The 25340-nt window shown below is 47.0% G+C and overlaps 1 long non-coding RNA gene across 1 annotated transcript in view; it reads left to right on the forward strand.

The window, feature by feature from the left end:
* The first annotated feature begins 597 nt into the window (after window positions 1-597).
* LOC117308700 (uncharacterized) overlaps window positions 598-25340 on the forward strand; it is a 70458-nt gene continuing 45715 nt past the window's right edge. Inside the window, exon 1 of the long non-coding RNA XR_004522864.2 lies at window positions 598-1673. This is a non-coding gene — a long non-coding RNA (uncharacterized lncRNA). The remainder of the gene's footprint in view (window positions 1674-25340) is intronic.

The following is a 25340-nucleotide window of genomic DNA, read 5'->3' on the forward strand; positions in this document are numbered from 1 at the left end:
CTAGCCTTTCTCAAAGAAAATGCGAACAGCATGTGTTTGCTCCCCTTTGGGTCCTATTGTGCCTCATTTTGTCTGGTCGTCCATCTCCCAGGCCGCAGCTGATGTAGCAGTTTTAGCCGTTCTCCCAGGAAGGGAGGCCTGGTGCTGGGGCAGGATTTGAGATCCAGTACTGGTTCTGCCTTTTAATAGCTTGTATTGCTGGGTTCAACTCCGGAACTTCAGTTGCCTTATTCATTCATTCATTCATTCAGTAGACATGAATGAGCCTGCACTGTGTGCTGAGTGCTGTGCTGGGTGCTGGGGATACAGCTGTGAACAGAACAGACATGGTCCTGCCCTAATGGAGCTTTTATAATACATGATTATATAGAAATTATATATTTGAGTCGGGGAGACCGACATTAAATAGGAGACGTAAGTAAACTAGCATGTTAGAGAGTGATAAAGTCGTACGGTGAAAAAGCAAAGCAGGAAGAGGCACCAGAAATGTTCCAGGAGGGGCTGGTGTGGATATTTCAGGGAGCGTGGCCAGGAGAAGCTTCACTGAGAAGCTGGCATAAACCGAGGCCTGAAGGAAGGCGGGTCATCTGCAGAATGGGGGCATGAATATTTCACAGACTCGTGAGGAGTAGGTGGGGTGATGTGTGTGGAACGCGTTGCCCACAGAGACAGAGCCCTTGCCTTTGTCCGGTCAATGCCTTCTCCTAAAACTGCGGTCCTTAAAACCTACTCTGAACAAGTCCAAGGTTAGAGCCCCTTTGATGGCTTTGGTGACTGTCTCCCCTGTTAGCTACTTCCTTAGGGCAGCGCTGGCCCAGAGCGGCGCCTCTGTGGGAAGCCTGGCTACTCCCTTCATCAATTCCCTGCAAAAAATGACATCCCTGGGGAGGCTGGAGGAAGCACCCAAGGGCAGGGCCACACGGGTGTCACTCTTTCCCTTAGCTTTCGTGGCCTCGGTGACAACGCAAAGGAAGTGATAATGCAGAGGCTGATCTTTAAGGAGAGGAGGTGACAGTAGTCATGGGAGAGTTCCCCATGAGAAAGAAGACGAACCGTCTGGTTGAGGCAAAAGCTGAACTAGGTTGTAACTGCAGCGTCGGTACTGATGCTCCTTCAGGCTGCTGTGCCTTTTAGCAATTTCTTGGTGCCGTTCCTGGTCGTTTGATAGACGAGACCTCAGGGATGTGCGGGCCCCGTCCTCTTCTGTGCATAATAGGTGCTTTTCTGCACCTCGATGTCTAACGTTTATTCACTCTTCCTACCCCTTGAGGTCATCCGGGTGCTGGGCTGCAGCTGTTTTCAGAAACTCATGCAGTTGGTGCAGAGATAACTGTGTCCCTTTTGACCTTCACTGTCTCTTTAGAATGTTGCAGGAATGAGGAAAGGGTGGAGTGTTTACCGATTCAACTCTTGGTGGTTCCCAGTTACACCAACTCAAAACTGCAGGGCCATGCGGCCTGCTCCCCTGAAGAAAAACAGCCCAACCCTCTCTGTTCTCTTTGGTGGTGGTGTTTATAGCGGTACTGGTGGCAACGTAAACGGGTCTCTGTGTGGCTGCCATTGCCATGATCAGGTCTGGACAGGAGAAGCTGAAGCTTTCCACCCCAAAGCAAACAGTAGTGCCGCTGGGAAGCCGGCCGCACAGGCCAAGGGAGCTGCTCTCCCTGCCACTGGTGAGTCACTGGAGGTTTGATCGGGGGTCTGAGCCCGGGAGAAGGCTTCCCGCTCACAGCCACTCGGAAGGCACTGCGGGCACGCGGCGTATGGGGGCTGTCTCTCTTCTCCCTTTTGGCAGAATGAACAGACTGTTCACCAGACCTTCTCGGAAAGGACTGGAGAGGCAGGCCAGGATAGAGGGAGATCTCCCACCCAACCCCTTGTGCTGGGCTCACTCTCAAAGCACCTATGTGAGTGGAGCTGGCTGGCAGGAAGGGAGAAGCAGCTGGGGGAGAGGATGTGGTTACTTTGCAAGACCCTGTTCTGCTCCAGGATCAAAACAAAACAAATTGTTGCAAAACACACTCATGTTACAATGTAACAGACCTGTAGCTATTAAAATTGTGTGTGTGTGTGTGTGTGTGTGTGTGTGTGTGTGTGTGTGTTTTCCTGGGTTTTATTATGTGGACCTTGTGGTCAATGACCATTTAGTGTGATCAGTAGTTTACCAAGAAAGAGTCATATCTCACTGTGTTGCTTTGTTAGGGCTGCTAGAACAAATCACCACAGTCTCGGGGGCTTAAACAACAGACATTTATTTTCTCACAGTTCTGGAGGCTGGAAGTTTGAGATCAAGATGTCTGCAGTGTTGGTTCCTTCTGAGGGCTCCCTCCTTTGTCTGCAGATGGCCGTCTTCTCCCTGTGTCCTCATCCGGTCTTCCCTCTGTGCGTGTCTGTCCAAATCGCCTCTTCTTATAAAGTCACCCACCATTAGATCCCAACCTAATGACCTCATTTAAAACTTAATTACCTCTTTGGGAATTGACATATATACACTACTGTGTATAAAATAGATAACTAATGAGAACCTACTGTATAGCACAGGGGACTCCACTCAGTGCTCTGTGGTGACCTCAAGGGGAAGGAAATCCAAAAAAGAGGGGATATATATATAGGTATAGCTGATTCACTTTGCTGTACAGCAGAAACTAACACAATATTGTAAAGCAACTATACTCCAATATAAAGTAATTTTAAGAAAACGTAATTACCTCTTTTAAAAACTCTTCCTCAAATATACTCAGTTTTCTGAGGTATTGGGAATTAGTACTTCAGCATATGACTTGTGGAGGACACAAGAGTCATCATGACACAGAACAGGGCCTTGGAGTTTAGAAAGTATAAGGGCTTAACCATGAAAAAAAAAATCAAATGTACTAATAAGATTTTTTGTCCTGAAAAAACAGCTAAAACATTTTAGTGTTTTCCAGAACCAGTTATGCTGCAAGACTTAACTTACACTTAACTATAACTTAACACTTAACTATAGACTTAAGACACTTAAGACTTAACACTTAACTATAAAACTAAGCGACCTTTGTTAGGACAATTGGATTAGAGGTAATTAACTTTGTCTCCATTTCATAAATGTTATTGTTGTTCTATATTACCTTTCTCATTAAAAATTATAAATGCAAAATGAGTGGCGACATGGCACCTATTTCAGTGTCTCCTGTTTGGAGCAAGGAAGCTTGGGCACAGAGAGGGAGCCGCTGCCAACTTCCCAGCGCGCACGGTCCAAAGGCCCGCGCTCAGGTAAAGCTTTGCACCGAGGTAGCTGGGCGGTTCTGAGATTTCCGCAGGCCCACGGAAGTGGACTGGAGGTATTAAATGAGCCTCTGACCCTGAGTTGGGGCTTTTGTTACGTTTTCAGAGAATACTTTCCTTTGTTTGTGTTTCTGATAAATCTTGAAACCAGTGCCGGCTCTTCCTCGGCACCCGTGCTCCCCAGATGAGACAGGCCGGGTCTCATCGGCCTCCTCATCTCCGCCCACGACACCCACGCAAATAGGAGCCCAGACGGGTGAGCCCTAGAGTCCTTCCAGATTCTTCTCAACGGGGGACTTGATTCCCTTCTCTGTAAGAACAGCGTGCAAGCATCCCATCGGGGTGCAGCTTGTTTCAACAGGAGGCAGGCGCGCGTCCAGAGAGACCGGGAGCGGGGCCTCAGCCTCGCTGCGGGGGACAGAGCTTCTCGGAGCCCCCGGGAAAGCCTGTCCGCCGGCCCCCTGGCAGGAAGCACGCGTCAGAGCACATTTATCAGGGGCTGCGCAGCACTCTGTAATCCAGACCCTGGGGATCTGATGTGAGGAAACACTTTAGATCCCTCCCACGTCCCCTGAAGGCCGAGAAGCGACTTCATAAGTCGACTGCTTCCTTCTTGCAGTGAAAATTAGGATGCACGGATGTCATTTACAGGTTCCAGGAAGGATACAGTATTGTCTGACATGTGAGAAGGCGGGCGTGTGACCGGAGGAGGATGGTTTATCTCTCAGTGACGTGAGATCCCTCGCTGTTCCTTGCTGGCGTGGCAGCACTCGCCATCTGCTCCGGGATGCTCGGGGTGTGTGTGCGCCCGGCCTCGCCTGGCAGAACCCACATCCTCTGCCTGTGCATCTTCCCCTCCCAGGCGTGCCCCTTTCCCCTCTCGCCCTCGCTGCTGCTCCTGACACACTGTGGGAACGAGGTTCGTCCCTTCTCTCTGAACAAAGGTCTCAAGAGTTTTCCTGCTCTGGATTTGGGGTAGCATGCTTAGTCACCAATACATTTCCTTGGTGATTTTAAAAAACGGTGAGAGAGTTGACACCGCATAAAACCTACCATTTTAAAGTGCACAGTTCAGGGGCATTAAGGACATTCACAGTGTCGGGCAACCGGCTGCACAACGCATCACCAGGACCTCCCCATCATCCCAAACAGAAGGTCTGTGCCCGGTAAACAGTCACTCCCCACCCTCCCTTCCCTCCAGCCCGAGCTAATCTCGATTCTGTTTTCTGGATTTGTGAACGTGCCTGTTCTAGGTACCTCATGTACATGGAATCATACAGTATTTGTCTGGCTTATTTCACTTAGCAGAGTGTCCAAGATTCATTCATGTTGTAGCATATATTCAAACGACGTTCCTTTTTAAGGCTGAAAAATGTTCCTTTATATATATTATATACACACACGTATATCACGTTTTGTTTAAGCACTTCTCTGTTGGTGGGTGTTTGGCTTTACCTCCGTCTTTCTGGCTATTGTGGATAATGCTGCTAACATTACTGTAAAACGTCTGAGTCCCTTCTTTCAGTCCTTTTGGGTATAGACTTAGCAGTGGATTTGCTGGATGGCATGGTCATTCTATGTTTAACTTCCGGAGGAACCGTCAACCCCAAATCACTAAGCATCGTGCCATTGTGTACTTATTTGTAAAAGCAGGACCACTGCCTCTTAGGGACCGGACCTCAGAGGTCATCCTGTCTACTTCCTTTGACCATGGGGCTGAATGGCCCAGGGGTTCTGTGCTCCCCAGGGCCAACCAGGCAGAGTTGAATTCCAGTTCTGATACTTGCTAGATCTGTAATGTTGGGTGAGTAACTTAAGCACTCTAAGCAACAGTTTCTAATGAGGACAATGCTATCTACTTTTGGGGGCTGTTGTGAGAAAATAAATAAGACAACATGGTAAAATGCTTGGCACAGACCCAGTGATGGGCAGCTTCTTGATGAGTGGTAGATGTCATCGTCACTGTGACCGCGTTTACAAGACTGAGAGACCCAGGGAAGGTAACAGTCCTCTGGTTGCTTCTTGCCACGGCTGGTTCTAAATTTCTGTGTACCTGGCTGTCTTGATATGTCCATACATTACAGTATAGTGTAAGTTGAAATCTTCCTGTGAACCTTGTTCATCTCCCCTGCACTGTTCATGGCTGTGGTTGGTTGACGATTCTGATCCAGCTCGAATACTCCAGGAAGCAGGGTGACTTGGCATCATCCCGCTCTGCTATTTATGCACCGGGTGACCTCAAGCAGGTCACTGGATCTGGCTGCTCCTCGAGTTCCCTCATAATACGGGGCATCACATCGAGCGTTCAGGGCTGTGGTTAGACCCGTGGAAAACATTTACGTAAAGTCCCAGCGCTGAGGCACTCAATGAAGAACAATTTCCATAGTTCATGCAAACAAAGACACTGTCAGATGGGCAATTTAACTACTACACAAAGCTAAGGTGCCGTGGACTGTAAACTGCATCTCCATTGCCCAGATGTTGAATGTGAGGGAAATGTGCGTCATAGGACGGATGAAATATGGTAACTGCCGTTCGGTGAGTCCCGAAGTAAAAGGTCATAGAGGAAAAAAGGAAGAAAAAACACAAACCAGAAGCTCAGAAAAACCTCACCTTTTGGAAGAGGAACAAAGGGACTGGAGTCGTTCTGCTTTTCCTGTGATTAATTTGGGACTCACACCTGCATCATGCTCAAGGAATTCCAGGAGAAAAAACGTCGTTGGAAATGCAGGCTCAGCTCGGGCACACAGAGTGGGAGAAGGAATGCTTTGGGGGGAAAATGCTCTCCCTTTTTCCGTTGTATGAGATGGAAGCAGTGTCCTTGACCTGTGGCCGCGGCTAGTGGCCAGTGGTCTGGGTGGGGAGAAGAGTCACCTTGGACTCCACAGGTTAACCGGGTCCAGCTCCCTTCCCCTCCCTCCCCCTGGGTTTCTTACACAATGGATCCGTCTGAAGGTGCCCACTGTAGGCGAGTGACTCACTTCTGAGCCTCTGAAACACCAACTTGTTGGGTCTTGATGGAACTTCAGAGATGACCTCAACAGTGGCCTCGCCTCCGGAACACTCACGTTCCCACAGTTGGGCGTGGCTGCAGCCGCAGCAGAACCCAGGACTTCTGAATCGCTCTCCCGTGTGCACACTGGCTCTCAGAGTTTTACAGACAAGGTGGAGCGTCTGTTAGAGGTTGAGCAGGGTCGCGGATGACGTTCTGCAGATCGCCTGGACCCGCGGCCCACTGGGTTCACCAGGGTTTTACTTCTTTGGTGGAAGCTAAACTTTAATAGCTGTGACCTCTTAGCAGGTCTACGGTTAAGTCTCTACTTCATTCCTCAAGACCCTCACTCACAGGAAGCAAACGCTCGCTGAGCATTTGCTACATTTCGGGCCCAGTTCTAGGCACCTTTACCTTGAGGAAGGTCCCATCGCTATCCCCGTTTTATAGATGTTGGTCAAGCCCTGGAGTCCTCCGCCCAGTGTTATGCACCAGGTTTGAACTCTGACTTTGGAGACTGAATTCTCAACCCAGTGCTGTAGGGCCTCCCTTGACTGACGTTGTCTCCTCCTCAGAGCAAATCGAAGCCATCAGATGGGAAGACGCTCAGTTTCCCTCCACGGAACTCACAAACATCCCTACATCTGCACCGTCTTCCTTGCTGGTGCCCATCTGCTCGTGCTTCTCCGCAGCCACTTGTCCCCTGTGCGCTCGGGGTCCCTCCCTGGCCTGCCTCCTTAAGGACTTCACTCCATGACCATTCTCTTCCACCTTTACTTTCAGCCTCTCGTCATTCACGGACTCCTTTCCTCACTTAAGTATCTCCCGTGGGAAGAAAGAAGTGTGGTGCCCTGGCCCCTTGCTCCCTCCCCTCCCCTCCCCACCCCACAGGTCCCTATGGCTCCCCACTCACTGCATGGTCCCACCTGGCCTCACCATCCCTCTGCATTCCGGCTCCAGCACCAGCACCCGTTTACAGGAGGTCTGTCCAAGGTCACAGTGGCCTCCGTGCTGCGAAATCTGGCAGGATCCCCTTAGTCCTTACCTCCTTGACCCATCTGAGCATCTGACAGCGCTTCCCACTCCTTTTTTGTAGAAATGCTTCCTTTGGCTTCTCTGGTACATCTCCAAAGTAGACTTTGTTTTGGGGCTACTTACCTTCTGATCCTCCACCTTTGGAAAAAGAACCCACTCTTTTCCTCTTGGAAGATCCCCTGTCTTCCCGTGGGGCTGTCTGTGGAAAGGCTGGTCTCCCTCAGCGACCCCACCACCTGCCCCGAGCTGCTCAAACAGCTGGTTAGGAGTGAAGCCTTGTCTCCTGCCCCTTGTTTCCACGTGGAGGGGTTTTCACAAGTAGCGGTTCCTGAAGTGTGGCCCCTGGACCAGGGGTATCAGCATCCCTTGGGAACATGTTAAGAATGCAGGTTCTCATTCCCCACCCCAGACTCACTGAATCAGAAACTCTGGGTGGGACGCGGCAATCTGTGTTTTATAATCTCTCCAAACGATTCTGACACACGTTAAAATTTGAGAACTAGCGTAACACCCCTGTTTTTTGTTGTTTATTCTTGTTCTGTTTTAGGTTAGGTTTGTTGGAGTTTAATTTACATGCAGTAGTAGTCACTCTTTTTACACACACAGTTCGAGAAATTAAAAAAAAAAACAAAAACGTATCTAGTCATGTAATCACTATCATTAACAAGGTATTGAATACTTCCATCACCCCAGAAAGTTCCCTTATCCCCCTCTGTATTTAATCCCTCCCTCCATCCCCTGCACCTGGCAACAAGTGATCTTATTTTTGTTCCTATAATTTTGCCATTTTCAGAACATCACGTAAATGAAATACTACTCGCTTCTTTCACTTAGTGCAATGCCTGTGAGATTTTTCCACCTTGTTGTGTGTTATCAGCGGCATGGTCTTTTTAATTGCTGAATAGTATCCATTGTGCAGATACTAGAGTTTGTGCAGTCATTCACCAGTTGATGGGACATTTGGATGGTCTCCAGTTTCTGGTGACTATGAGTAAAACTTCTATAAACATTCATGTACAGATCTTCATGTGGACGTACATTTTCCTTTCTCTTGGCTAAATATTTGGGAGTGGGATTGCTGGGTCATGTGGTAAAAGTTCATTTAGCTGCATAAGAAACAGTCTTCCAATGTGGCTGTACTATTCTGCACTCTCATTGGTAATGGACGATTCTTCCAGTTGCTCTATGTCCTCATCAGCACTTGGTTTTGTCAGGTTTCTAAATTTTAGCCATTCTGATAGGTCTGTGCTTGAATTTCTTTTTCCTTTTCCATTATTCCCTGCTGGACGGGGAGATGGACAGGTGGGTGGAGAGGTGAATTATCTGACAGGTGAGTTTGGGAGAGGGCCTGCGAGATTCAGCTCTCTTCTCTCCCATGCCCGAGAGCAGGTGCACGATGATGTGCGTGGCTGGCCTGGCTGCACAGGCTGTGGTCCCAGGCTCTGCCCCTGCTGGGACATCTCCCACTGGTCCAGTTTTGCCTACGCCTGGTGGTAACTTTTTTCTTAGGTGCAATATTAGAAAAGCCCATTTTTTGCCAAACACCTGAGTCACGTCTCTATCCTCCCCATTCCGCTGTCCCCCCAACTCCCCAGCTTTAAATCTGACACGGGGATTCTATTTGTCTGGCTCTTGCATTCATCTCTCAATTGATTCTAAATTTGGAGGGGGAACTCATCGCCCTGGACCCTGTAATTGGTTCAGGGTTGGCAAGTGATGGCAGAAAAACTGTTCTGTGGAGATTAACATCAGTCAGGATCTGCCTGGAGCTCTCTTTGCCATGGAGTCAGTAGAGCGTGTCTGAGAATAAAGCCAACACAGGGGAAGCTGCGCTGAGAGACAGAGAGAGAAAGGAAGGGGTGGAAGGGAGGAGGGAGAGAGAGAGAGAGAGAGAGAGAGAGAAGTGATGACATTGCCTCTGTCCCCTCAGGTGTGCCTGAAATATGTCCCACGTTCTACCCCTCATCGTTTTAGTTACGGTGAACTGGTAAATCCCATGGTTAAGTCAGTTTGCGTTCAGTTTCTGTTCCTCAGAACAGGAAGAGTCAATTTGGTGTAAGAGGGAGGACAGAGAACATGGTCTCTGGGGGCAGCCACCTGAGTTAGAACCCTTGTTCTGCAGTGTGACCTTGGGCAAGCTCCTTCTTCTGTCTGTACCTCAGTTGCCTCATCTGTAATATAAGGGTACTAACGTGATAATGCCTCATACAGGGTTGTAAGAATTAAATGGATTAATACTTGCTATCCACTTAGAACAGTACCCGGCACGTGGTAAGTTCTTCATAAATGTTAGCTGCGATTCATACGGCCATATTCTTAGTTTTTGTCCTGCCGTGCTGGGCACCCTTTCTCAGAACCCTTTGAGACCCCTGCTCATCTGCTTGTCATCTGCATTGGTGGAGCCTCAAGTTTCTGTCCTGGACTTTCTCCTTGTCACTGCACTCTCTCCCATGGCTTTGGCTACTACCTATACGTTAACAATTGCCAACTGTGTATCTCCAGGCTTGACCTCGGTCTCGTGGTCCAGATCCAAACATCAAGTGCTTGTTCGCTGTCTCCAGTTAGATACTGTGTTATTTTCCGATTAGTGCCTTCAACTGACACACATTTATCATCTCGTGGTTTTCATGGGCCAGGAGTCCAGGCATGGCTTAACTGGGTCCTTTACTCAGGGTCTTACAAGGGTGAAATCAAAGTGCTGGTTGGGCTGTGATCTCATCTGGAGGCTTAGCCTCAGTGTCTACAGCCTGTTCCTCAGCACCTGGGCTTTCCCAACATGGCGGCTCATTGCGTCAAGCCCACGGGACAGTCTCTAGTTCCGGATGGCTGAGCGAGAGTCTTCTGTAACATAACGTAATGTAGTCACAGCAGTGATGTCCCATCCCCTTTGCCATAGTCTGTCGGCTGGAAGGAAGTCACAGGTCCTGCCCACACTCAAGGAGAAGGGGTCACCCAAGGGCATGAACTCCAGGAGTTGGATCGTGGGTCACCGTAGGGTCTGAGCGCCAGACGTTTCATAAGCATCGTCAGCATGGCCACACCGACACATCATCTCCTGACCACCCTGCGCTTCCTCCATCTTCCCGGAGGTAGGAAAGGGTGCCACTCTTCACACCACAGGCCGAGAAGTCCTCCTTGACCCCTTCTCCTAACAGCCTCTCAGACAATCAGCCGTCAAGCCCTATTGATTTGCCTCCTAAATGCCACTTGATTCCTTCATGCTCTCCGGTGTCTCACTACAGCTGTCTTCTGCTGCCAAGGTTCTTCTCTTTCCACCGGAGTCAGAGCAATGCGTCCGAAGTGCAATTCTGGTCACATTACACCCCACTTAAAACCCTTTAATAACTTCCCATTGACCTGAGGATGAGACCCAGATTCCTTAACGGGCCCATCAGACCCGTTGTCATCTGGCTTCCCCCCCCTCTCCAGCTTCTCTCCCTTCTGACCTTGGCACTGTCTGTCCCTTTCACCTGGAACCCTTCATCCTTCCCTCTGCCGTTAACTCTACTCATGCGGCAGGACTCAGCTTCTGTGCCATGTCCTTTGGGAGGCCTTTCCTGCTCAACTCTGGTCCCTCCCCGGCCCCCGCTTACTTTCCATGTTCATACCCTGGACTCCCGTGCCCGTGACACTCCACACACAACGTGGGTGCTTCTTGATCGCTTGTCCTTATTCTCCTCTGAACTGTAAGCTCCGTGAGGCTGGGGGACAACCTCTGAAAGCTGGTACCATGCTTTCAACACTGTGGGCCCTCAGATAATTGTCAAGGGCATCAAATGATAGATGAAGACTTGGATCTCAGCTTACCCTTAAAAATATTCCCACCTTCCCTCATGGTGACATCCCGCTTTCCCTCTCGATGGGCTCTGTTCCAGTTGGCAGACCATTTGAAATCACAAGTAATATATTAATAGAGACACCTTTGTTTTGGGTCATATTTCTTTCCTATTATGGCCAGTCCAGCCCCAAGACATTTCCTTGCCGCTGACATACTCCAGTGACATGAGTGCTGGGATGTCACCTATTTCCTCCTTATGTGATTTTTGTCCTTTAGCTATGTAATTGGAATTTTGTAAAAAGAGCTGACCAACTGCAGTACATACAGTCCTGTGAGCTCACTGGGAACTGGCCCCTGCATCCACGCTATGGAGGGGCCCACACCTGCTCCTGGGACACTCCAGGAGATGCTCTCACCCACGGAGAACACGAGGAGCATTTGTTCCCCGGGCCCACTTCGGAGGGACAGCCGAGGCTGGGCCTGAGCCAGCCAGGCTCCTGTTCCTGGGCACCGGGCTATTTTCACACAATAGGCGATTGAGCTTAGTTGACAGGTGTGAAGTGCGTCCTTTCTCACCATCTCTGTTCACGTCTGCCTGTATGGGTGAGGCACACTCTCCTGGGAGCCCAGTTAGCATGTCATGGGGGGTGTGTGTGTAAGTGAGAGAGACAGAGAGAGAGAGAGAGAGAGAGAAAGAGAAAGCAGAAGCAAAACTCAAACAGGGAAAGAGAGGTGGAGAGAGAGAAGCTCAGAGAGACAGAGAAATAGAAGGAAACAAGGAAAAAGAGAAGCAGAGAGCTGGAAGTAGAGAGCTGGGTGGCTAAGAGGGCTTGGGAGCGTGTGCAGGCGGCGCCGCTGGGGGCCTTTTAGTTGGGTTAAGTGCGCACAAATGGAAACCAGGATGGTGTAGAGTGTCAGGCCCATCTGGAGGCGCATGTGTGAAGCCAGGGCAAAGTGAGCATCTGCGTGGCCATTAGTTTCTTCCTAATGGGCTGGATTCTCGCAGGGCGGTGGGCTGGGGGCACATTAGACCAGGAGACCGTCTCCCTGGCAGGAGGCTTCACTTCCAGCCCCGGTCGGCTCTCTCGTACACACACGAGGCTGCGGAGATGCTAGAGTGCCCACCACGCCATTATACCGGGCTTACGATGTGAGGGCCTGTTCTGTGTGGAGGGAAATCATTCCTTTGAAGGTTTAGAAGTGGTTCTAGCACACAGAGATCCTGGAAGCCAAGCGAAGCCGTTTGGAACCATCCATTGGCTTCAGAGCCCCACCGAGAGGGGCAGGGCGCCATTCCTCCTGTTCTTCACGTATTAACTAACTTAATCCTCACAGCACCCTTAAGGGGTGATGCTTTCACTGCCCCATTGTACAGATGGAGATAGAAGACACAGGGGAAATAACCAGCTTGCCCAACGCCACACTCCTGGGAAGTGGTGGAGCTGGACTTTGAACCCAGGATTTCTGGTTCCAGAATCAGTGCTTTTAACCACTATCCTGCTAATCAGATTCAGCTTTCAAACTATGTTCAGTTCTTTTTTTTTTTTTTTTTGTCGCCAGAGTCCTTTCCAGAGGAGAGAAGGGGCAGTAGAGTGTAGTGGGAGAACTGAGACATTTGTAGCTCTGAGTTTTCCTGACGACCTCTCTAAGCTTCAGGTAGGGCTAGTGACGACGTGCCTGGACTCTGGAGCCGGACCAGCCCCAGCTCTGCCACTTCCCAGCTGGGTGCCCTTGGCCTTTACTGAGCCAACATAGGCCACAGGCTCTTCCTCTGTAAAATGAGGACAAAAATAGGGCTGTCCTCATGGGGTTGTGAGGGTTCAACAAAGTCATGTATTTGACATGCCTGGCCTGAAGTAAGCTCTCAATAAGTATTACCCATTATTATCTTTCAAATGATGGTCCTTCCTATTTTGTATCCTTATTGCAGGGATAAAATGAGATAATAAATGTGAAAGTGCTTTGTACAATTTTCTGCACTGTTGCAGAGTTAGATATTATTATTGTTGTTAAACACTGAGTGAGTATGAGGCCCATGGAAGGCATGTGGATGAATACTTCAACAGATAGTCAGCAAGACATGGAGACCACCATGGAGGGACTGGAGGGAGGGGCTGGGGGACGAGGGGCAGGCAAGTGACTGTGATACCAGATACAGTATGGGAAGTCCCACGAGAGAATTCCAGCACCGAACTCTGGGGTCCAGTAGGCAGAGGGATAGGAAAAAGCTTAATTAAAACACCAATTTTTGAAAAGGATGTGAAATCCGTTCATTCAATGCCTATGGAGTCTTTACCCCTTGCCACGTCATTGGGTGCTGGGGATACAGTGATGACTACGACATAGTCAAGGTATCCAGGAAATGATCCTTGGCATGAGTTTTCAACTAGAATTGGTTGGGAAGGGCATTTCCAGAGGAGGAAATAGGGGGAGCAGAGACAGAGAGGTAAAGAGATGGAAGCGAGCTTTGTGACGCTCCCAGGAGTCATCTGTGGCCGCCATGGATTTTGTAGAGTAATGCAGGTGAATCCAGAAAAGACGTTTGGGGCCGTATTTGGGCAGGTTTGAATTAATGACAGTGTGTAATTAATTTGAAAGGCAATGGAGGAGCCATCTAAGGGCAGCAATAGGATTGCAGCCGCATAAAGGCCACCCTCAAGTACAAATTCGCATCAGCACCCCTTATGTTTGCTAGTTTAGAGATTACATCCTAAATATAGACGATAGCATATCCCAGAAAAGACGAACCCAAAACTTTTTCAGGGCATGAACATGTATATTCAAAGTCCTTGAGGGTGATTCGAAGTCAACTTCAATAAACAAGCCATTCTTTTAACTTTTCACAGATTTACTGTGGTGCACACACACACACACACACACTCACGCAGAGTAGTAGACTACACTGTAAAGTCGGCTCTGTATTTGGGTGTATTTACGTGTGTCATTTTCTCTTTCAACTCCAAAATTTAATGTGTCAGTATATAACATTCAAGAATAAACGTATATGGCAGGGTAATTGTTCAAGAATTAAAATATATGCCAACAGAACATCGGCAGGCTTCATTTCGTGACATTTGGGGCTCCTTTCTTTGCAGTGTTTCTTTGTGGTGAAAGAGGTAGATTAAAGATCATTGCAAATCAAAGCGATGCTTTCAACTTTTGAAATGAACGCTAGCTTGTCTTTTCCCAGTTTTCGCACATTTGCTTGGATGTCAACCGAGTTCTGAATTCTTTTAAGAGTAATGTTTTATACAAAATTAGGAACACCCGGGTGCCACAAAATTGCTTTGCCCCTCTCTCCTTCACCTCACACCCCCTCTGCCCTTTCCTTCACCCCCTCTAGAGCCTGGTTCTACCAGAAGATTTCACAGGAGCTTAAAGAGGTGGAATCAGAGCCTTAAAAACAAACCAGGAGCCGCCAAACAGAACCTGCAAGTAGAAGCCAACCCCCCCACCCCCCACCCCCGCCATTGACCCTCCCATGCGATGTTCTGTGTTTGACTGCAATCCTGCTGACGGTCGGTCGGAGAAGTGTGTTTTCAGATGTTCCCCAGTGAGATGCCTGAAGTATCTCCTGGCGGGACCCAGGTGGTCAGGTGTGATTCTCCTAGGGTAAAAGATCTGTTGGCTTGGGCAGGGTTAAAAGGCCTCCGTGAGAGAGCCTCCGGCAGTGTGGGAGGATGGAAACCCTACTCGCTCCTTCAACTTCAGTTATGGGTAGTCACACTGGTGCAGGGGTGCGTTTGATTCCGATTGGCTGCCAGCTGCCAGACACCATTCAGGTTTGCAGCCATCTCTGCTGGCAGTGGGTTACTAACCACAACTGTCACGGCCTTGGAAAGAAACAAAACCCCAGGGCAGGGCAGGGCCTTGGTTGGGTCTGTGTTTTGTTGTCTGTTATTTTTAATTCCAAATTAATAGCATAGATCAAGCCCACAGTTAAATCACACATCTGCCTGGGGGTTGGGTAGTGATTCGCAATATGTTTTTATTCATTTTTGCTTTAATTATGGCCCATACTTCTTTTGAATCTCTCCCAAGTAACAGGTGGTTTTCTGACCATAATAAATGCTAAGTGCTGCTGAGGATAAGGCAGTTAGGCATTGTTTGCCTAGCTGTGGTTACACCTAGGCCCCAGGCAGCCTCTGAATGAGCAGCCTGCAACAGATTGGAATTCCTAGGGGACTTCACTTAACCCTTAGTTCTCCCAAGCTTGTTTTCAATGCACTGTGGGGTGAGGGCTCCCCAGAACACCCAGCAGCTCTGCAGATGTACTTTTTGTATCCTGGGAGGTAGCGGGAGGGTTCAAGACAGGTCAAAAAGTTAATATGTCAATGTTCTGAAGGCTGATGGGAGTAAGAACTTGGTGTGATATTAAAGATGATTTGAATTTAGATTTTTTTTTTTTAGAATAAAAGCATTCTTTTATATATCTGCAATAGATGATAACAATTAAATAAGTCACACATGAATCATAGAAATTAGAGCAAGGGCAAAGACCTATTAGATCATCGAGCCAATTCCCCAGCTGACACAGAATTATTCCCCACAGTATTTTCAGGAGAACTTTGTACAGTCTCTTTTGAAAGAGTTGAGCAATTGGGGCCTTCAATTATTTCCTTGGGGAGACACTTTCCCTTATAAAAGGCCGCAGTGTTTTTCTCCTTAGCCTGATTCAAGCTAAAAAAAAAAAAAATGTCTCTGTTACATGCAAAATCGTCTGCACAGTGAGACTGATCAGAGGTAGAAATTATGCCCAAGTCTTCCAGAAAACTGTGCATATACTTGGCATTCTTCTGTGTCCTCTCACTTCTGGGTTTTATGCTGGAATTTGCGCACCCCGTGGGGAACAGCACAGAAATATCTTTGGAAGCCTCCATGTTTCCAGTATCACTGTCACAAACCCGTCAGAGGTGACGTGGAACCCCCTCCCTAGTCTGAAACAAGGGGAGAAGATGTTTTTGAATAAATCTGCTCAGACCGTCCATGTTTCCAGTGTAAAGAGTACTCCATCATCCAGGAAAGAGCCACTGCTCAGAATTCCTCTCTCTCTGGAACAAACTGGTGTTGTCTTCCAGGGCTGTTTGTACTGGAGAGGTATGATTGTGTGCACACGTGGCCTGGGGCTGCAGGGCAGGCACCCGGCACCAGATTCTCTGTGATCCCAGGCTGGGAGCCGCTGACCCAGCACCAGCAGAGCAGCACCCACGAAGCTGCCCACTGAGTGGCCGTGGTTTGTGTCCCAGGGCCCTTAGAGGGCAGCGTTTAGTCTAAGAGGTGAGATTTTGTGTTTGGAGAGTTATAAACACGAAAAGGGAGACATTGCATAGATTTCCAGAAGCTGGGATGCTGCGATTTGAACGGCTCTCCTGTCCCCTTCCCCTTACCTTGCATTAGAGTCAGCCAACGGGCTAGGAAATGGGGAACAAAGGATCAAGCTTCCCGCCCTGAAAAACCTATGGACTGCCGACAGGTGACCCGGATTAATCTCCAAGCCCTGAGGAAAGGGTATGAAAGAGGCAGGGCAGGGGAGGCCATGGGCACAGGGAGGGCACCCGAGGAAGCCTGGAGGCAGGAAAGAGTTCCTGGGGAAGCTGAACTTACAGGACAGATGTGGGGAAAGTTGGGGGGCGGGGGGAGATGCAAACAGGCAGAGAAGAGCAGAGGCGCTGGGGGGTGGGGAGCGGGGCAGCCTGTTGTGGGGTGCCTGCTGCCACGCCAGCTTCACGTTTCTACCCGGGCCTGTGGTCCTCATTCTGCAGAGGAGGGCGCTATGGTCCAGAGAAGCCAGGTGCCTCTTCCAAGGTCACACAGCCCAGAGGCAGAGCTGGGATGCTCACCTGCTGACCCTGCGGGCTCAGGAAGGCAGGGCAGCTGGAGTACAGATTCGGGGTGGGCAGATTTGCAGCCTCCTGTGGGGAGCAGGTGGCCATAGGAGCTGCAGCCCTGGGAGCGCCAAAGGTGGCCAGGACCTTTTGGTGTCCGCCTGGAAGGGACAGAGGCAAGGAGAGAAGAAAGAGGTTCTTGCGGAGTTTGTCAGCTCCTGTTATTACTCAGAATGACTCACGTCGAGGCAGAACAAGTCCCTTCTGCAGACCGGCCACCCTGACCAGGGCTGAGTCAGCGGGGCTGGTGGCAGCCACACTGAGCCTGTGGCCGTGGCCAAAGCGAACGTGTAGCTTTGTGGCGGTGGCCTTCCGACAGGCATGTGATACATGGGGAAGCCGTGGGGAGCCATCCCGACTCAGATCTGGGGGGAGGAGGAGAAAAGACAAAGAAGCCGCAGCAGCAGCTGGAGAGGCGTAGGTGTGTAATCAAGTGCGGGGCTCCTTCTACTGGGGCGACCCTCCCGGCCTCTTCCTCGTGCTTCCTCTACCCTTCCTCAGTCCGGGTGAGGGCGTGTTTGGGTCTGATTGTTGAGGTTGTGAGAAGCGAGTGTGGCATCTTAGCCCTTCTCCTCTCTCAGAGATTTGCCAGCTCACAAATATTATGGGTTCCAGGAGCTGCGAAGCTGGGTCTGCTGCTTGCTGTGTGCTTGATGTAACTCAGAGGGTACGACAAGGCAGAGGTTTGGGCTGTCTTTTGGTCCAGATGTGGTGTTCCATTAGGAAGAGCCAATAGTGGCCATATCTAAACTGTGGTATCCACTACAGTCTTCTTGTAATAAAGTTGCCATGTTGAACAACTGTGTCTACTTTGCATTGATTCTGAGCTCAAAGGTGGAGCAAAGAGCCGTGATGATCATTGCTATAACATTATAAATTTAATATTAGCTTCTGAGACATTGATCAAGTGACGACTAGGATTGGAGCTGGGGGGAATTGCTTACTGAGAATAAGATAGACACATTAGATAATAAATTAGAAACCAGGACAAGCTCGGTTGTCCAACAGTAAGATTTTGGTTAAATAAATTACAGCATATCAATACAATAAAACATGACATTAAAAATGATTATATGTGGGCTTTCCTGGTGGTGCAGTGGTTGAGAGTCCGCCTGCCGATGCAGGAGACACGGGTTCGTGCCCCGGTCTGGGAGGATCCCATGTGCCGCGGAGCGGCTGGGTCCGTGAGCCATGGCTGCTGAGCCTGCGCATCCGGAGCCTGTGCTCCACAACAGGAGAGGCCGCAACAGTGAGAGGCCTGCGTACCGCCAAAAAAAGAAAAAAGATTATATGTGTATGTAGGGTGTCATAAATATTCACACTCTATTAGAGGCCAAAGCAGATTATAAAACAGTATAATTGTGTTTTTGGTTAAAACATGCACGCCCAAGAAAAAATCTGGAAAAATATAACCTAGAATATTAATAGATAATTTCTGGGAGAGGGATTATGTGAAATTTTTTTCTAATTTGTTATGTTAATTTTTTCCTAAAATGGATATGGATTTCTTGAGTCACTAAAGAAAGTGGAAGATTGTAGACATCTTGTCATACAAAAGAGAAGGTATGGCAGAAGGAAACAGTACTGGGTCTAGAACAGGAAAGAACTGGTTTTGAATCCCAGCTTTGCTCCTACTGGCGAGGTGGCCTTGCCACTTGGGTCTTTTGTTTCTTAGTCTGACTGCTGTGGGCTCACAGCAATGCACAGTGACACAGGCTGTCATCAGGTGGGGCCCTGAAGGTCGACAGGTGCTGATGTGTGAACGGGGCTTGGTCCCCACAGCTTTGCAGGCTAAAAATCTTGATTCTGTTATCACGCAAGAGTAGATCAGTGATTGACTTCCACTAACCAGCTTCATAAATGACTCATGTATATGTTAACTCCATTTTTATTTGACTTGATAGACGTAGAGTGAGCTGGCAAGAGGCAGGAGTCTTGAGTTCTCAATTTGATGTAGTTTTTCCATGCAGGCAACTTCCTAGGAAGCCAGACTATAATAAAAACCTTGCTGGGTGAGCATAGAGTCTTTTATTTGTTCAACAAACAATTTCTAATTACCTAAGATGCTCTAGGTTTTGGGCTAGATGCAGAAGCAGTAGTGACCAAATTGACAGTTTTTTAGTGGGTATAATATTAGAATATTAATAACTGTATAGGTTAGTGTTTAGGGGCTTTGGAGTCAGATGGTCCAAGATTCCAACTCATCCACTTACTTACTACATAGCCTTGGGAAAGCCACTTCCCCTCTCTGCACTTCATATTTTTTCTACCACTAAAGTAGAAATAACACCCACCACACTCATAGTCTTTTTCTGAGTATTACGTTAATAATGTATATGAGGTGCGAAGCACAATGCCTGGCACATAGCCTTGCTTGACAAGTGGTGTTATAGCAGCTGTTGATACACAATTTTAGCTCAGTGCATCGTTTTGCAACAGGCCCTACCAGGTCTGCTAACCCAGGGCCTTTGTCAGGCTAACCTCACAAGTTAGTACTTGCCTGGGAACATCTGGCTTTCATTTTCTTGACTTTTTTCCTTTGAAACACCCACTGACCTTTCTGATTATTACATTTTTTCTTTAAATATGTTAATACTATCAATTAGGCCAGGGGTTGGCAAACACTTTCTGTAAAGAATCTGATGACAAATATTTTGGGCAAAAGGAAAAAGGAGCTAAAGCTACAGGAGGAGGTGAGGCACATGTATCAAGTGGGCATGTGGGGGACCCTTGTTGCTACACAGGCATTATTTCCTCTGAAGTAACAGTCCCAGCCACTTTCCTTGCACTTTACTCAGCCCTTACGCTGTTATCTCTGTTGCAACCACTGAGCTCTGCCATGATGGGACAGAAGAAGCTGTAGACTAGATGTAAATGAACAAGCATGGCTGTGTGCCAATAAAATTGTATGGATACTGAAATTTGAGTTTCATCTAGTTTTCACTTGTCACGAAATGTTTTCCTTTCTTTCTTTCTTTTTTTCCTTCAATCATTAAAAAATGTAAAAATCAATCAGGAAGTAGGCTGGATTTGGTTAGGGTGCTGCCCTAACTTTTCATTTGAAGGGCTCTTACTCCTATCTTGAGAAGTAAATTTGGCTCCACAAAGCACTTGAGAGAAATGTATACTTTACTGAAGATATTGTGGGAATACAGGAAGAAGAATTCACAATCCATCCCACACTGCAAAAACATAATAAAACATCTATTAGACATTCCTTCTAACTCCCACAAAGTGTTGCTGTTTTTGCCAGCTTTCTTGTCTCCCTTTCTTCTCTTGCCTCAAAATCCTCTCTACTTTCCTCAACACCCCCATTTCTACTAAGATCAGGTCTCAGTGTTGGTGGTAGTTTCCAAGCACAACCTCTGGGGAAAAGGGAAATCAAGAAATGACATTTACTGAGCACTCCTGTGACAGGCACCGTGCACTGCAATTCAGCTCAGAATTTCTTGTTCTGTTCCAGAGCATCCTTTTAGGAACATTTTGTTCTTTTAGATGTTCATCCTTTAGAAGTTTCTTTGATAAGAATCTATTAATGGTAAAGTGTCTCAGATTTTGTTTTGCCAAAATGGTTTTATTTTCATATCATTTTTGAAAGATAGTATTTCTGAGAACACAATTCTAGATTGACAGTTATTTTCTTTCAGCCTCTGGAGATGTGGTTCCACTGTCTTCTGGCTTCATTGTTTCTACTGGAAGTTTGCTGTCAGACCACGGTCATTCTTTGTTAGGTGATCTGTTTTTCCTTTCTTGTTGTTTTCAAGATTTTCTCTTTGGCTTTGCTGTTTTACAGTTTCACAGGATGTGCCAAACGTGTGTGATAATTTAAAGAATTTTTACTCTCCCTGGGATATATTATGCTTCCTGTCTCTGCAGATCCATGTCTTTCATTAGTTCTGGCATTTTCTTAGCTATTAGTTCTTCAAACAGGGTCTCTCTCTCTCTCTTTCATTCTTTCTGTTCTCTTTTGTGTAACTCTGTTTGGCTGTATATTAAAACTTCTCATTTATTCCTCCCTTTCTCTTTGTTTCTTTTTTGTTTTTTTGTGCTGCATTCTGAATGATTCCTTCATATCTGTCTTCAGTTCACTAATCTTCTCTTCATCCGTGTTTATTTTGTTGTTTCACCTATTCATTAGTGTATACAAACACACCCATACACATATATGTATGAATGTATCTATCTCATTATAATTATTATATGTAATATATGTATAGTTTTAATTATGTATAGTTCTATTTTTATTTCCATAAGTTCTATTTGGTTCTTTGTCAGATCTGTTTGGTCACTTTGGTGGTACCCTTTTCAAAACTTGTTCATTTTTCTATCTTTCATTTCTTTTAACATTTCATGTGTAGTTATTTTTATGTCCTATATCTGATAATTCTAATATTGAAGTTCTTGGGAGTTTAAATCATGCTTGTTATTTCTGTCGATTCTCACTTATGATGGTAGTTACCTTGTGGTTTGGTAAATTTTTTCTCTTTTCAAAAACTTATATGTAATCAAACTTAAACTGTGGGAATCCTCATGTGACTGAGTTAGGAAGGCTTTGCGTTGGAGAGGATTTGCATTTCTTTCTGCCAAGTGTTGTCAAACTGGGACCACTTTATTTTTTTGTTTGGGGTTTTCAAATTTAGGTGGGTAGCAAAAATTTGAATCTGAGGTTCATATGAAGCAGGTTCATAGTTACAAATCCCCAAGGGAGATCATCATTATTATTTTAAAATCTTTATTATTATCACTTTTATTAATAACATTGTTGTCGTGAAAACAGAAGGATTTACCTCTGACTTGTTTTGCCAGCAGGTGTGTTTTTCTAGCCCACCCTTTTCCTGGAGAGTAAGCCCCTTTGAAGGTTCAAGCTTCAATGACTCTTGGGTTCCTCTCCCAACTTTGTATAGGTCCAAAGACCCCATTTCCCTGAACAACCATTAAGGGCTTTCTTAAAGGATCAGAGTAAATATTTTAAAAGCTTGCAGGCCATATAGTCTCTGCTGCAACTACTCAGCTCTGCTGTTGTAGCACAGAAGCAGCCATGGGCGATACATAAATGAATGGGCATGGCCATCTGCCAGTAAAATTTATTTACAAAAACAGGTGGTTGGCCCATGTGCTATGGTTTGTTAATCCCTGCTGTAGAATCCTGGCATTGGCATTTGTTTCCCGAGCAGCCCCGGCTCCTGAGTTTTCTTACTTTTTTGCTCATGGCTTATTTTGTTTTGTTTTATCTCACTTTATGTTTCTGGGCATTTCCCTTATTAATCAACTCATTTAATATTGCAGTCTCTGTGCTTCACAGTGAAAGAATATTTGAAGTATCCAGTCTTCTGTATTTCTAACAGCAGAACTTAACAAGTTCTCTCTCTCTTTTAGCTTACACACCATTTCAATTAGGCAAAGCCTGGTAAATTAGCTAAAGGACAATCATCTATTTTTCCTTAAGCATCTCCCTCAGTCCTTTAGCATCTTGTTGTACCAATTTATAGCTCCTCTTCCATATGAGAGCTTTTCGTCACAGGTTAGCAAGATTTCAGAAGAGATATCCTAAGAGCCTGACCCCTCTTCTGTCGTGTCAGAGGATAGAGTAGAAGAAATTTGGGTGTTCAGTATGAATGTGGCCTTCTGAAATCTCTTTCAGCCTGTTTCCTGGGCTTCTCCTACACTTCTCTCACTGCTCTAGGGGCTAGGGTTTACAGGTAGAAAAGACAGAAAAAACTCCTGCTCTCTTGGGCCCGACATTTTAATGGGGAAGAAAAGAAAATAAGTCAGTGAATAAAACTAGAAAATATCAGGAAATGAGAGTGCTATGTTGAAAATAAAAGAAGTTGTTTTACTAGCGAGTGACTGGGAGGTTGTTTTTGTCTGTTTATTTTTTTGACGGTATGGTAGCAGAGGGATGCTCGGTGAGGAGGGCAACATTTGAAGCTGACTTAAATCAGATAAAGGACCGAGTTTTGTAAGGATCTGAGGTAGGGGAGGGAGCATTAAACACAGAGCAAGAGCCCGGGCAGAGACTGTAAAATAGGAACTTTCTGGTATTTTCGGCAGTCAGAGAGAGTGCTAGTGTGGCTGAGACAGAGTAATACAAGACTGAGACAAAAAAGTCTCCAAGAGAAAAATGGGAATCTGAGAAACAGTGGAACAAACCCAGGAGCATAATGAAAAAGAATCCCGGGTGACAGCTGTGCGGCAGTCTTAGAAAGCAGTTGATCCAAATGAGTATAGGACAGCAGAGGGCCCAATAAAGAAGGCCTTTAATACGATAGGTACTTACATTACACACATTATGTGATTAAGAACCTGGAAGATTTTCCTGATAAGACGGGTGCCTGTGTCTTCCGTGAATCCGAAAAAAGAAAGATAATAGAAATTGTGAGAAAGATATGTATCATATATGTGTATATATATATATATAATTTTCTTTATTCATCTATTGATAGACAAGTTGCTTCCATATCTTGGCTATTGTAAATAATCCTGCAATGAACATGGGGTGCAGATATCTTTTTGAATTAGTGTTTTCGTTTTCTTCAGGTAAACGCTCAGTAGTGAAATTGTTGGATCATAGAGTAGTTCTGTTTGAGGCACCTCCATACTGTTTTCCACAGTGTCTGCACCAATTTACATTCCCACCAACAGTGCACGGCAGTTCCCTTTCTCCACATCTGCCTTTGATCTTGACGTGGGGCACACTCTCCTCTGGGCAGTGTGAGCTGAGTGACAGACAGTCCAATGGCTGCACTGACTTTTCTACGAGCACCGTCACATCACTCGATGCTGCAGTGGGTGATATTTTTACAGTAACAGTAGTATAATTGATGTTGTTTTGAAATTTAGAGTTAACCTAAATTGACAAAGCAAGAAGGACCCAAACATAGTTAAAGACAGAAGGTAAATATAAACCTTGATGCTGTAGGAGGGTGCATGGCAGCTGACCAAAGCTGGGGTCATGATGGACTCTCCGTACGCTCATTTCCTGGTCTTAACATAGCACGTTTGAGGGGTGAGGGTGGAAGGAGAATTTAAATTTAAAATTATTTTGTGTGCTTTAAAACTTTAAAAACTGCCTGCCTGTATTATTTTTAGAACCTTATATTAGAAAGGGTTATCCTTCAGTTCTTTTATTCCACAAAATTTATGGAACATTGCCTACATTTCAAATGCCACGTACTGTGGAACAAGTGGAGAACAAGACAATAAAATGTCCCTGCCCTCATGTAGCTTCTATTCCAGTGGGGGAGGATGGGCCTTTCTACAAGAACCCAAAAAAGCCAAGGTAAAGAAATGGGGTGTCAGTAACATCTCGGCCACGCTCGCCAGCTCCCCAGGTTCAGTTGCTGTGTGCGTATCGACGGCTCCTCGCTCTGTATCTTCAGACGAGATCTTGGTCCTGAGCTTGCAATCTGTGTGTCTACATGCCTAGTGAGCACCTCTAAACCTGATCTTCCTCCACAACCTGCAGCTCCATCAGAAGACATCCTCCCCCCCTTCCTCCATCCTTCCCTGGCACGCACACACCTCCCCGTGGCCGGTCAGTTACCAAGCTCTGCTGATTCTGCTTCCTGTGCAGAAGTCACCTCCCTTCTACGCCCACGGCTCCCTCTCAGACCTGGCCATCATTTCTCACTTGGATTATCCCAACACGCCCTTCACTGCTGTCCAATCCATATTCCACACTGCGGCCAGGGCAGCATTTCAAACAAACAGATCTGATCATCTCATTAATCTGCCTATAGTCTTTCAATGACTTCCCATGGCCCTTAGGAAAAAGTTCAGATTCTTTAGTATGGCTTGCAAAGTCCCTCTCTCTCTTTCACGTATGTGCGCATGTGCGCGCGCGCACACACACACACACACACACACACACACACACACACGGGCCTATACGTTTGCTGCTTTTTCTTTCCAGAATGTTCTCTCCACCACCTAGCTCTCTTCTCCCAGGGTCTTCCCACCCTTCCTGTGAGCCCAGCTGCTTGTGCTGCTGGCAGGGCACCAACCTCACGCTTGGCTCTGAGGCTCTTCCTGTCCTGGTGTCCCAGTGACTGTCTGGCGTAGAGCGATTATGCAGTGCAGGCTCTGGGGTCCCACCCCTTGGTTCAAATCCTGATTCTACCACTTCCTTGGGCAAGTTACTTAACTTCTCTTAAGCTGTGTGAGCATCTGCAAGATGGGCATCACAGTGAATTTACCTCCCAGGTTGTTGTAAGATGTGTGACCGGTCCCACAGTGCATCTTGGCTGCCACCGTGAATTTTATTGGGACTCACAGGTCTGGCCCCAGCTCAGTGAGGCTCTCAGGGAGGTCTTCCGTGACGTGCCCTCTGTTTTCCTGCACCCCACATTTCCCCTCCCTGCACGCATTCCTCTTTATTGCCATCACT

The sequence above is a fragment of the Tursiops truncatus genome, chromosome 17 (genome assembly GCF_011762595.2).
Source record: "Tursiops truncatus isolate mTurTru1 chromosome 17, mTurTru1.mat.Y, whole genome shotgun sequence".
Taxonomy (NCBI): domain Eukaryota; kingdom Metazoa; phylum Chordata; class Mammalia; order Artiodactyla; family Delphinidae; genus Tursiops; species Tursiops truncatus.